A 9,704-nucleotide genomic window follows, 5' to 3' on the forward strand; every position below is an offset into this window, starting at 1 on the left:
TGAATGCAAAAAACTTAAGGTCAACTTATTTTTAAGTTTAAGTTGCTCTAAGGCTACAAGTGGCTACCAATTTGTCTTCCAGTAAAGTTTGCAATTTAAGTCCTTCAGTCTTCACCTTTGAAACTACATGACCCAATATAATTTGGTACTCAGTTAAGGCAATCCCTTTAACTGCCCACCTGTAGTTTAACACAATCTATGCAAGACAAACAGCAGGACAATGGGGGAGTCACTTGCCAAAAGAAACATATTTGTTTCCGGTTACAATCAAAAACCTGAAGCTGCATTCAGTTTAAGATTACTACTGTGGGAAGCAGCAAAGCATCTGTTTTCTTCTGAAGTAATACCATGCAGTGGGTGACCTTTTTAAATCAAGACTACACTTTCCACCATCCAAGAACTGCCTATAGCCCAGCATGCATAAACACTGTGACATATTACCGTAGTTACAAAAACAGCTGCTCAACATTATAAACTGCATGCATATTAAAATATGAAATTGTGTTCAAGTTAACAGTACAGTTATTTTTTTTCAAACATTTTGCATGGCCTACAAATAATTATTAACTTTAAGGGTTAAGTAGTTTCTCACCTATTTTTAATGAACTTGAAACAATTTTCATTTTTTTTATTTCCATTTCTTAATTATCATCAAGTTTCCAACATCATACAACTGTCCATAAAAAGTCCAAGAAAGCGAACAGGTCAGCTAACTACTTCATGATGGCTGTATTCAACTACTGTTCTGGAAATTAAAACCAGACTTTTGCCTGCAACACACTCATTTAGTGAGCATTAATCTAAGCTTCATGTTTTCAATGCTATTGTATAACCCTTCTGAGTAATTATACCAATGCATAACTCTCAAAACTCTTTAACAGCAAAACAGCATTATAATGATGATAGAGTCAGCTAATGTAATTAACCAATGGACAACTGAACACAAATGCCACATTCAAGCACTACGACATGGTAGATTCTACAAGCAGAGCAATACCCATTAATGTAAACAAAACAGCAGTTACAATGTCTCACAACATTATTGTTATACTCACTACAGTAAGCATCATAATAAGTTTTATTCCCATTTTACAGCTCCTAAAAAGCACACAAATAAATGTTACTGATTTTGTGTAATAACCAAGGTACAGCATACATCTAGTTGTCAGGAAAACAGTGACTGCACAGAAACAGAACTACATACACTAGAACTTTTCTCAGCTTTGATGCTGGAATGTTGCCAAAAATGCCTTCTTTCATTTGCACACCTCAATCACATCAATCCTCTATCTGCCAGAGTCTCGCTTTTATAAATTTAAGCTCTTAGAGCACTTGCAAATTCATAACTACTGTGAGGCTGCCAGCCAGCTAGCTAAAATTTTGTAAATAATTCTATGTAATTTGTGAATATTAATAAGAACCATAAGCTTGTCTTATAAATGTAAGATAACTATATGTTGTGTGTGTATTAAACTGCTGGTGCAGAAGTGTGTGTTAACTATATGTTATATGCTAGGCTTCAAGAATGTAGCCACAGTAAACCCCATCGAAAAAGATCAGAAATGTGTATAAACTATATGCCTGTGCAAATGTATGTTTTCATGGTAGAAGTTGGAACATATAGAGTTAACTTGCAAAACTCTTAAGAAAATTAGTTGAAAATGTTTACGACTGTGCTATAAAGTTAGTTAATACAAAGAGACAGGATGTCTAGAGCTAGGAGATTTTTCTACTGTCTGGAAACAGAAATAATTACAGGTTTCAAAGGTAAAAGTGTTTAACTGTTTTATGACTTCCAACTCCAGGCAAACTTCTGAGAGATAAATATTTTTGACACAGAGGTGCTAAGTTTAAAGTTTCTGTTAGCCTGGGAACTGAAGGCAGAGATGACAAAGAATGATGCAATCTGAGATAACCCAGCAGTAAGGTTTGACAGTAATTTAAGAACTATGTCAGAGAGTGAGTCTATACATTTTTGCATTTATCTTTGGATCTGACATCTCATCAGCACTTGTCTTGCGCTGTAAGTCATTTAGGGTATAGTATCTCTTAGATATAGACAGGGATACAGTAAAGATTAGTTTAGAAGTTTTCTGTATTTATTTGGGACTGTCCTGCAATGTTGTTTTAAAGTATTTCCTGTGATTCTGAACTCTGACACTGTATTGAGTTATTGAGTATTGTCTTGTGCTTTTACTTTTTATTATTAAATATATTTAAACATTTTAATTGTAGCTGGTTTGTTTACAGATACTTAAGCTCTTAGAATACTTGCACATGTATTTGCTGACACTGTATAGGCCACTCCTAAATAGCCTTAAAAGTTTTGGTCACACTTACCATTTGGATAACATTAATATTACATGGTAGAACTGGTCCCCCTATGGGAAGGGCCTTATAACAGCTGATAAAGAGTGGTTGGTGACAGCTGGTACTACCTTATAGTCTGGGCAGAAGAGGGCATAGCTAGTGATCCTGTACCAGCCTTCCCCAGGAGTGCTTGTGTGTTGGTATATAAATCAGATCTCAAAGTGTGTGTGTGTGTGTGTGCGCGTGTCAGCTAACTGGGCAGGGACACAAAGCACTGGTTGGACAGAGAGGGTGCTAAAGGTTTTGGTTTGACCACTCGGCTGAGATCTTAACCCTATAGCTGTGCCAGTGGGGAGTCTTATTGGGGATTTGGAGAGAGAGAGAAAGAGAGAGATATACCAGCCCCAGACTAACTGTGATCTCTGTGTGCTCTTAAGGGAAATTGTACTTTACTGTGTGTGTACTTGTCATCCTCCCAATGTGCACGTCCCTCACTAGTGCTAGTGGTGAGGACTGAGCCACCTTGATTACTGGGCCAGTGCAGGGGCGTCACAACTACATTCTCATCATTTGATACTACAGATTATCTCTGATTTGATTGGATTTCTTTGGAGCCTTAGAGTACTTGCACATGTATTTGCTGACACTGTGTAGGCCACTCCTAAATTGGAAGGCTTTCTTTAGTTATGTTAGGAACCTGGGTGGGAATTCCGAGATATGCTCAGAATTAGTCCAAAATAACAAAAAATATACCGAACCCACAGACATTGCCAACATCCTAGCTGACAGGTTCAGCGCAAACTTCTCCCCATCCACCCCACCAAAAGGGCAAATATCTATCCCAGCAGAGTGCTGCCCCCCTGACATCCCAGATGCTCAGGTAAGAGCCGCCCTCTCCAAAGCAAAAAACACAGCATCAATGGGACCAGATGGTGTCCCGGGCTGCGTCCTACATGAACTCCAAGAAGAGCTAAACCCAAACATAAAACTACCGTTCAATCTCAGCCTTACTACAGGAGATGTACCCAAAGAGTGGCGTACAGCAACAGTGGTCCCTCTCCACAAAGGTGGTGCCTCAACAGATCCTGGAAACTATCGCCCCATAAGCCTGACTAGCTTGGTCTGCAAAGCTATGGAAAGGACCATCATGGACCTCAAATAAAGATATTGGGGTCCTACAGACACTGGATCCTACCCAGTTCGGCTTTGTTAAGTGCAGATCCTGCCTCTTAAACCTGGTCGATTTCTTTGAAACAGTCATCAAGGCCACTGACGAGGGGAAGGTGGTCCCTACCTAGACCTCGCAAAAGCCTTCGATACAATACCCCACTCGGGCATTATAGATAAGCTCACCAGCTTAAATATAAACCCCTATGTCACTAGATGGGTTGCAAACTGGCTCAAGGACAGAACCCACATGGTTAGAATTGCTGGAGCCATGTCAGACTCCAAACCAGTTACAAGTGGCGTCCCACAAGGCTCAGTCCTGGGACTTCTCTTGTTCAGTATATATTTCTCGGAGGTACAGGCCAACACGGAAGGACTGTGGCTGACCAAGTTCGCAGATGACTGCAAACTGGGCGGCATAATCGACTCTCCAGCCGACACAAGCATCCTCCAAAAGGGCCTCATAGAAACAGACAACTGGTGCCAGAGCCATGGCCTCAAGCTAAACGACAAAAAGTGTATAGTCATCCCCTTTGGCAAAGACAAAGTGCCCACAAATTACCACACAGGTGGTAATCCATTAAGTACAGAAGAAGTAATTAGGGACCTGGGGACTCAAGTTGATAGCAATCTCTCATTTGACAACCATGTGGCCAAAGTGGTTAGAAAAACATTTTATATAGCCCACCTAATCATGAAGGGATTCACATCTAGATCAGGGGAGGTCATCGTGCCTCTTTACTCATCAGGCTAATAATTGAGTACAATGCCCCTTTTGGGATGTACCTTAACAGACACCTGCAGCAACTGGAAAGACCCCAAAAGTACCTCACCAAGAGGATCAAAGGGCTCAAACAGATGCCATATGCTGCCCGGTTAATGAAACTCCAGCTCTACTCAGTGGCATACCGCCTGCTCAGAGGCGATCTGTGCCTGACGTATAAAGCCATGTCCAACCCGGAATTAATGGACATGCTGCACCTCAGAAAATCCCATCGAGCTACGCGCTCGAGAGACTTGAACCTCAGCACTGAAATAAATAGGACATGCTGGAGGGACAGATTCATAACCCAGAGGCTCCCTTCACTCTGGAATAAAATCCCAGTGCAGGTTAGGCAGAGTCCCTCACTGACTCTCTTCAAGAGGAATCTTGATAAGTGGATGGGAGATCGTAGGTTTACCCCAGGTATCACTTCTGTGTCACTGTTAGACAGAGGCACAGTATACTAACCTCGAAAAAGGGCATAGCAAAATTAATTTAAAATGGGTGGCTAAAGCCAAACACACTCTGGCTAGGCTTATAAATGCCCTAGGGCAGATAGCCTAGTATGAACCTATGATTGACAAATTATGCATGTGGTTTTAGTCTGTTAACTATTTTTTATCAGAATTCTGTTTGTAATTAATTGTTCTGCGTGTACCTAGGGTTGAGCTAGTAAATTATTGTCCAATGATCAGCATTCTACTTCGTTAAACGAAATGAAAATAAATAAACAAATAAATAAAACAATAAAAAATGTCTGCACACTTACAGCCACTAATCAAATTCCATAATTCAAGAAAATGTCAGCGGGCAACAATGCCAAAGATTCACCAGGGCAGAGGTTCCAAAACCACTTCAGAACAATGCAACTAAACTAGTGGCAATATTCAGAATGTGTAGCTGCACTGCCAGAGATTACATTTTTGTCTACATCTTGCCACAACAATAGTGGACAGCACCAAATACTTGTCGCTCATAACCCAGTTAAAACATCCAGTTAACAAGACAAGAATGATGTCATCTAACACCATGACATTTTCCTACTCCTATTAAAAACTACAAATCAATAAAATATGTAAATCCATTAATTTCTGATCTCACTTTATCCTTGTTAATGGTGACACAGGACTCACAGACAGAGCCAGCTGACATTGAAAAAAAAATACTAATGCAAATCATCCAGATTACCCAGTTAAAATGCATCGACCCCTGTAGAGTTAAATGCTATTTATTAGTAAATCATGCAAACAATAATGTACCAGTACACTGCATTACCTTTAAAAATTACCATTTACGTCATATGACAAACTTCAAAACAAGATCAAAATATTTTATTATTTTATTTACACCATTACTTTCTCTACAGCATACTGAAAGTTTAACCCACTTCTTAATAACCATACATTCCTTTTATTCTTATATGCAACTATAAAACAAAACAAATGAAAACAGAAAGTGCTGACCATGACTACAAATACATTGCATTATCACAATTTAACCATGGAGACATTAAGAAACACAGTGCAATGCAACGTTACAGCACCTACATTTAGAAAAGATCCATTACCACATTTGACTTTTCTAATTATCACCATATGTCTAGGTAAAACATGACAGAATATAATCAGCTAGCTTGGTTAACGATAATATATGTAACCAAACTAAAATAAAAAAAATGTATTTGGCCAATGCTATCAAGGTGTACCTCCTACTGGGAGGTGCTTGCAACTAACCCATTGGGTGCACATGTTGGTTAAGACGTTACTGTGTCATTAACTTAAAGAGAAGGTGCTCCAATCCGGGAGGTAATTGTGAACAAGGATGTTGAATGGTACACATTTGTTGAATAAGCTCCATTCTACCACAGTATGACATGACTAGCACTTAAAATGTTTATGTCTGAAAATAAATTGGATGTCTTTTTATGTACATATAATTGCGTATGTATGCAAACATAAATGCATGCCTTGTATATATTCCTTCATATAAGTTTTGCGCACATATATATATAAATATATGTGTGTCAAACAGATTACTGAAGGGGAAACAAGGTGTGGAGGTGTGGCCGCGATGTGTGTGTGGGAGGGTATATGTCCCACGTGCCCAAGCAGAGAGAGAGAACTACGTAAACATGGACCGAAACACCATAACAATAATACATCACCCTTACCCTGTCTCGTAAGTCTAAACAGTCACTCTGATTATCACATTTCCATAAAAATTAAGTACCCCACAACCAAAATATATAATTCTCCGTTATTTACCACCATCACTAAACCCACTCACATAAAGCTGTAACAAACCCACGCCCCCCACCACCCACAGTCGAGCTAAGTCACAGGTTCAGACCCCGCCACAGTACTGTAAATGAAACCGTAATCCATCCAAAAATTGTCCAAATAAATGTAGCCAGACTCGGGCCCAGTGCTGATTCAGACCCTCTACTCTGTCTCTCCCGCGCGCCCGTCGGTCAGTGGGTGCAGTACTCGCCGAGATAGGGCCGACATCTTGTGCTCCTAATTCTGTGGACCATTCGCCCACACGGACCCAGATTATTTAATCTTAGTTAGTCGTGATTCGGTACCTAACCCTCTTAATTGTTTTGATCTCAGTACCTGAGTCTTGGTCAGCCAGTGTCCTCCTACCGTTCATTAAGACCAGTTTTTCTAGGTGCTGTTCTTGTTGCTCGCGGCCCCTTTAAATGTGGGCATCTTTTACAGAGCTCAGCCGCCACAGCCGAGCTTTCTCATTGGCTCTTACAAGTAAAATACTCGCGAGAAGTTACAATCCCCCGCGAGAGGCTTGTTCCTAACCGGTGCAAAACAAAGACAGAAGTGGAGCGGGACTAGGGGTGGGTTTTGGTGGTGGTAGACTTGTTGTCTGTGCGCAAGAGTTAAATCTTTTTGTTGTATGTGTTGTTTAGCATTTTGACTTGTATCTTTGTAGTGAAAGTGTGAGCCCAACCTAGCCACAGTACACTTTATGTTTGTAGGTCTACGCACTGCGTAAAAGCAAAGAATATAACGGGCCTGGTGATGAGACTTTTCAGGTCGGTGACACTAGGTGTAATTCTACTACGCACTGCTCTGTATATGGTCATAATCGTTTTAAGCACGAAAAATTGTGATTTATAGTGTCCTTTTTACACTTTATCTGATTCTTATTTTTGTCTGTAAAAGCATTGTTATAAATATCGGTACCTAACGTGTTAATGCCATTCTGACGTGCTAATCTCAAATTATTTAGGGATCAGAATCTCTTTGCGCTTAGGAAAACTATTATGTGGGCACTAAAGGCTGCATCAAGATGATTACTTTTTCCCGTTACATCTACATGGCTACAGCAGTAAAAGACAAAACCTCACTGCACTTAACGCGTCAGCATGCGTGAACTGGTCAGTGTCTTACCCGTAACAGTTCGATGTTGGTGAACAGAGTTTCTCAGAGTTACACGGGTTAGGATAATGCAGCCATATTTCCCAAGTAATAGTAATATAAATGGGCGAAGTCATAGATGCAATGGTGAGCGACTCATTTGGCGCCGAGAAAAAACGCATCAATTTTTGTGACCCACGGCCAGTATGGTAACATAAAAATTCGCTGTTTTATCGATCGTTATTGCCCACGTCTGTGACTTTTTTTTTTTTAAATCTGAATCGTAAAATGTTGGTAAGTTTGCTACAGAATGTTGAGGATTGCACCACTAACTCATACTGTCCATTATAGCTACAAACAATCTCCAGAAAGTGTTAGTAACGGTATATTTGTGTAAAAAGTAGTATTGATTCTTTGTTTTTGTCCCCGATTCTAGTGATAATTTGCGACAGGTGCTGATTGTAGTGTACGGGTAGTACCAGACATTGGAACATATTTCTTAGCTGTCCAGAGTTTCACAGAATATCCAATTTTTTTTTTGCTACAGACTTTTATCAGTTCGTCAAAGTTTTTTGGCAAATCATTGTTTTAAATCCAAATAATTCATCGAGGTTGGAGTTTCCGACTTCATATCGTCCAGAAAATGCATCCTCGTACAAAACCTGGTACTCTGCCACCTTTCTAAGAGCAATCTTTAAATATGGCCCCAATTTGCCTTTGCGTACAATTCTTGTGCTAATAGCGGATCTCTCAACTGTCCCTGAGTTTGACTCATTTTAGCTGTTCCTTTTAATCCCTCCTAAAACTGGTGACTTTTGGAACAAATGTGGTGAATTATACTTTATGGCAATAATTAAGAATTGATAGACTTATTTCAGAAAACTTATAATAAATATTTTTTTGTTTTCTCAATGTCTTAACTTAATAGTGCTTATGTTTGTTCCTGATTTTTTTTTTTTCTGGATTTGTCCTTGATTCTGTTGAGATTTGTTGAGAGCTATGGCTAAGAGGTTGCGGTATGCATAGGAATGTTTTTCATATATTCAGAAAGTATATTTTAATAAAAGTACGGTATAGGAATCTTGGTTACTCATTTTCTGTTTTGACGTGGATTGCCAGGTTGAGGTTGACACATTGCTGGGTAAGTTGTAGTGCCCCCCCCCCCCCCCCCGAAAAAAGTGATGTACAGAGCTGTAATTGTTTAACAGTAAATGGATACAAATGGTCATGGACATTATGTGGCTTAATACAAGACCACATAATTCTGATTGCTTGGTCAGGTTATGCTCTGACTGCTTGGCACATTATGTGGTCTGTACTGCCTGTGATCACATTCTGTTCTACTACGTTTGCATTTTCTGTGTAATACAGAATATTGCTTTTGTCAGTGCTGCACATTGTGTCCAGGGTTGTGCTGCATTTATATGTAACTTTTTTTTTCTGTTGCTTAATTGTTTCCTTTGTGGCAGTAACAATGCCATCATTGTTGCGTTTTTTACAATGGCTGTAAGTTGCTAAGTGGTAGCAAGCGTGTACATATTTGTGCAAGCCCCGAATACCTGTGCTGTTTAATATCTAATGAGAAGTACTCAAAAGTCAATCAAGAAGTCTGAATGAGTAGTCGATAGTTTATACTTCCTTCCTGCTTTCTCTCCATCTTGTCCCCCTCTTTTCTTAATCTTATTGTATACATTATAATCGACAACAGTGTAGATGTAACTACATCTAACAGATGTAATTATATAAGGTAAAACAAGTTAAATTATTAGTTATTATTTTTGTACATTATTATACTGAATTGCCTTTCTTTTTCATTGTCATGTATGAGTTTGACTTTTTTGATTATTGCAATCCTGGACAGAAACTGAAAAGCTCCACTGGATTAGTGCTCTACCCCAGTTAGCAAAACTGATAAATGATAGCACACATATGAGAGCCTCACTCCCAAAGTGACTGCGTAAAGAAAAAAAATCATGTTATTCTCTAAATACAGTAATATATTGAGTCTGGTATTTAATCAGTGGAAAGTCAGAGGATGCCTGAGGAGTGGAGAAAAAGTGTTTTGGTACCTATCTTTAAGAATAAGGGTG

At 39.3% G+C, this 9,704-nt stretch overlaps 1 protein-coding gene across 2 annotated transcripts in view; it reads right to left on the reverse strand.

Moving 5' to 3' along the window:
• The window catches only part of ZMYM3 (zinc finger MYM-type containing 3), a 3,891,108-nt gene extending 3,884,139 nt beyond the window's left edge, over window positions 1-6,969 (reverse strand). For both annotated transcript variants that reach the window (XM_044056844.1, XM_044056843.1), the window contains exon 1: window positions 6,856-6,969. The gene's annotated coding sequence lies outside the window, so the exon portion shown is untranslated. The remainder of the gene's footprint in view (window positions 1-6,855) is intronic.
• Between the last annotated feature and the right edge of the window lie 2,735 nt (window positions 6,970-9,704).

The sequence above is a fragment of the Protopterus annectens genome, chromosome 14.part0 (genome assembly GCF_019279795.1).
Source record: "Protopterus annectens isolate FY-2018-M chromosome 14.part0, PAN1.0, whole genome shotgun sequence".
Classification (NCBI taxonomy): domain Eukaryota; kingdom Metazoa; phylum Chordata; order Ceratodontiformes; family Protopteridae; genus Protopterus; species Protopterus annectens.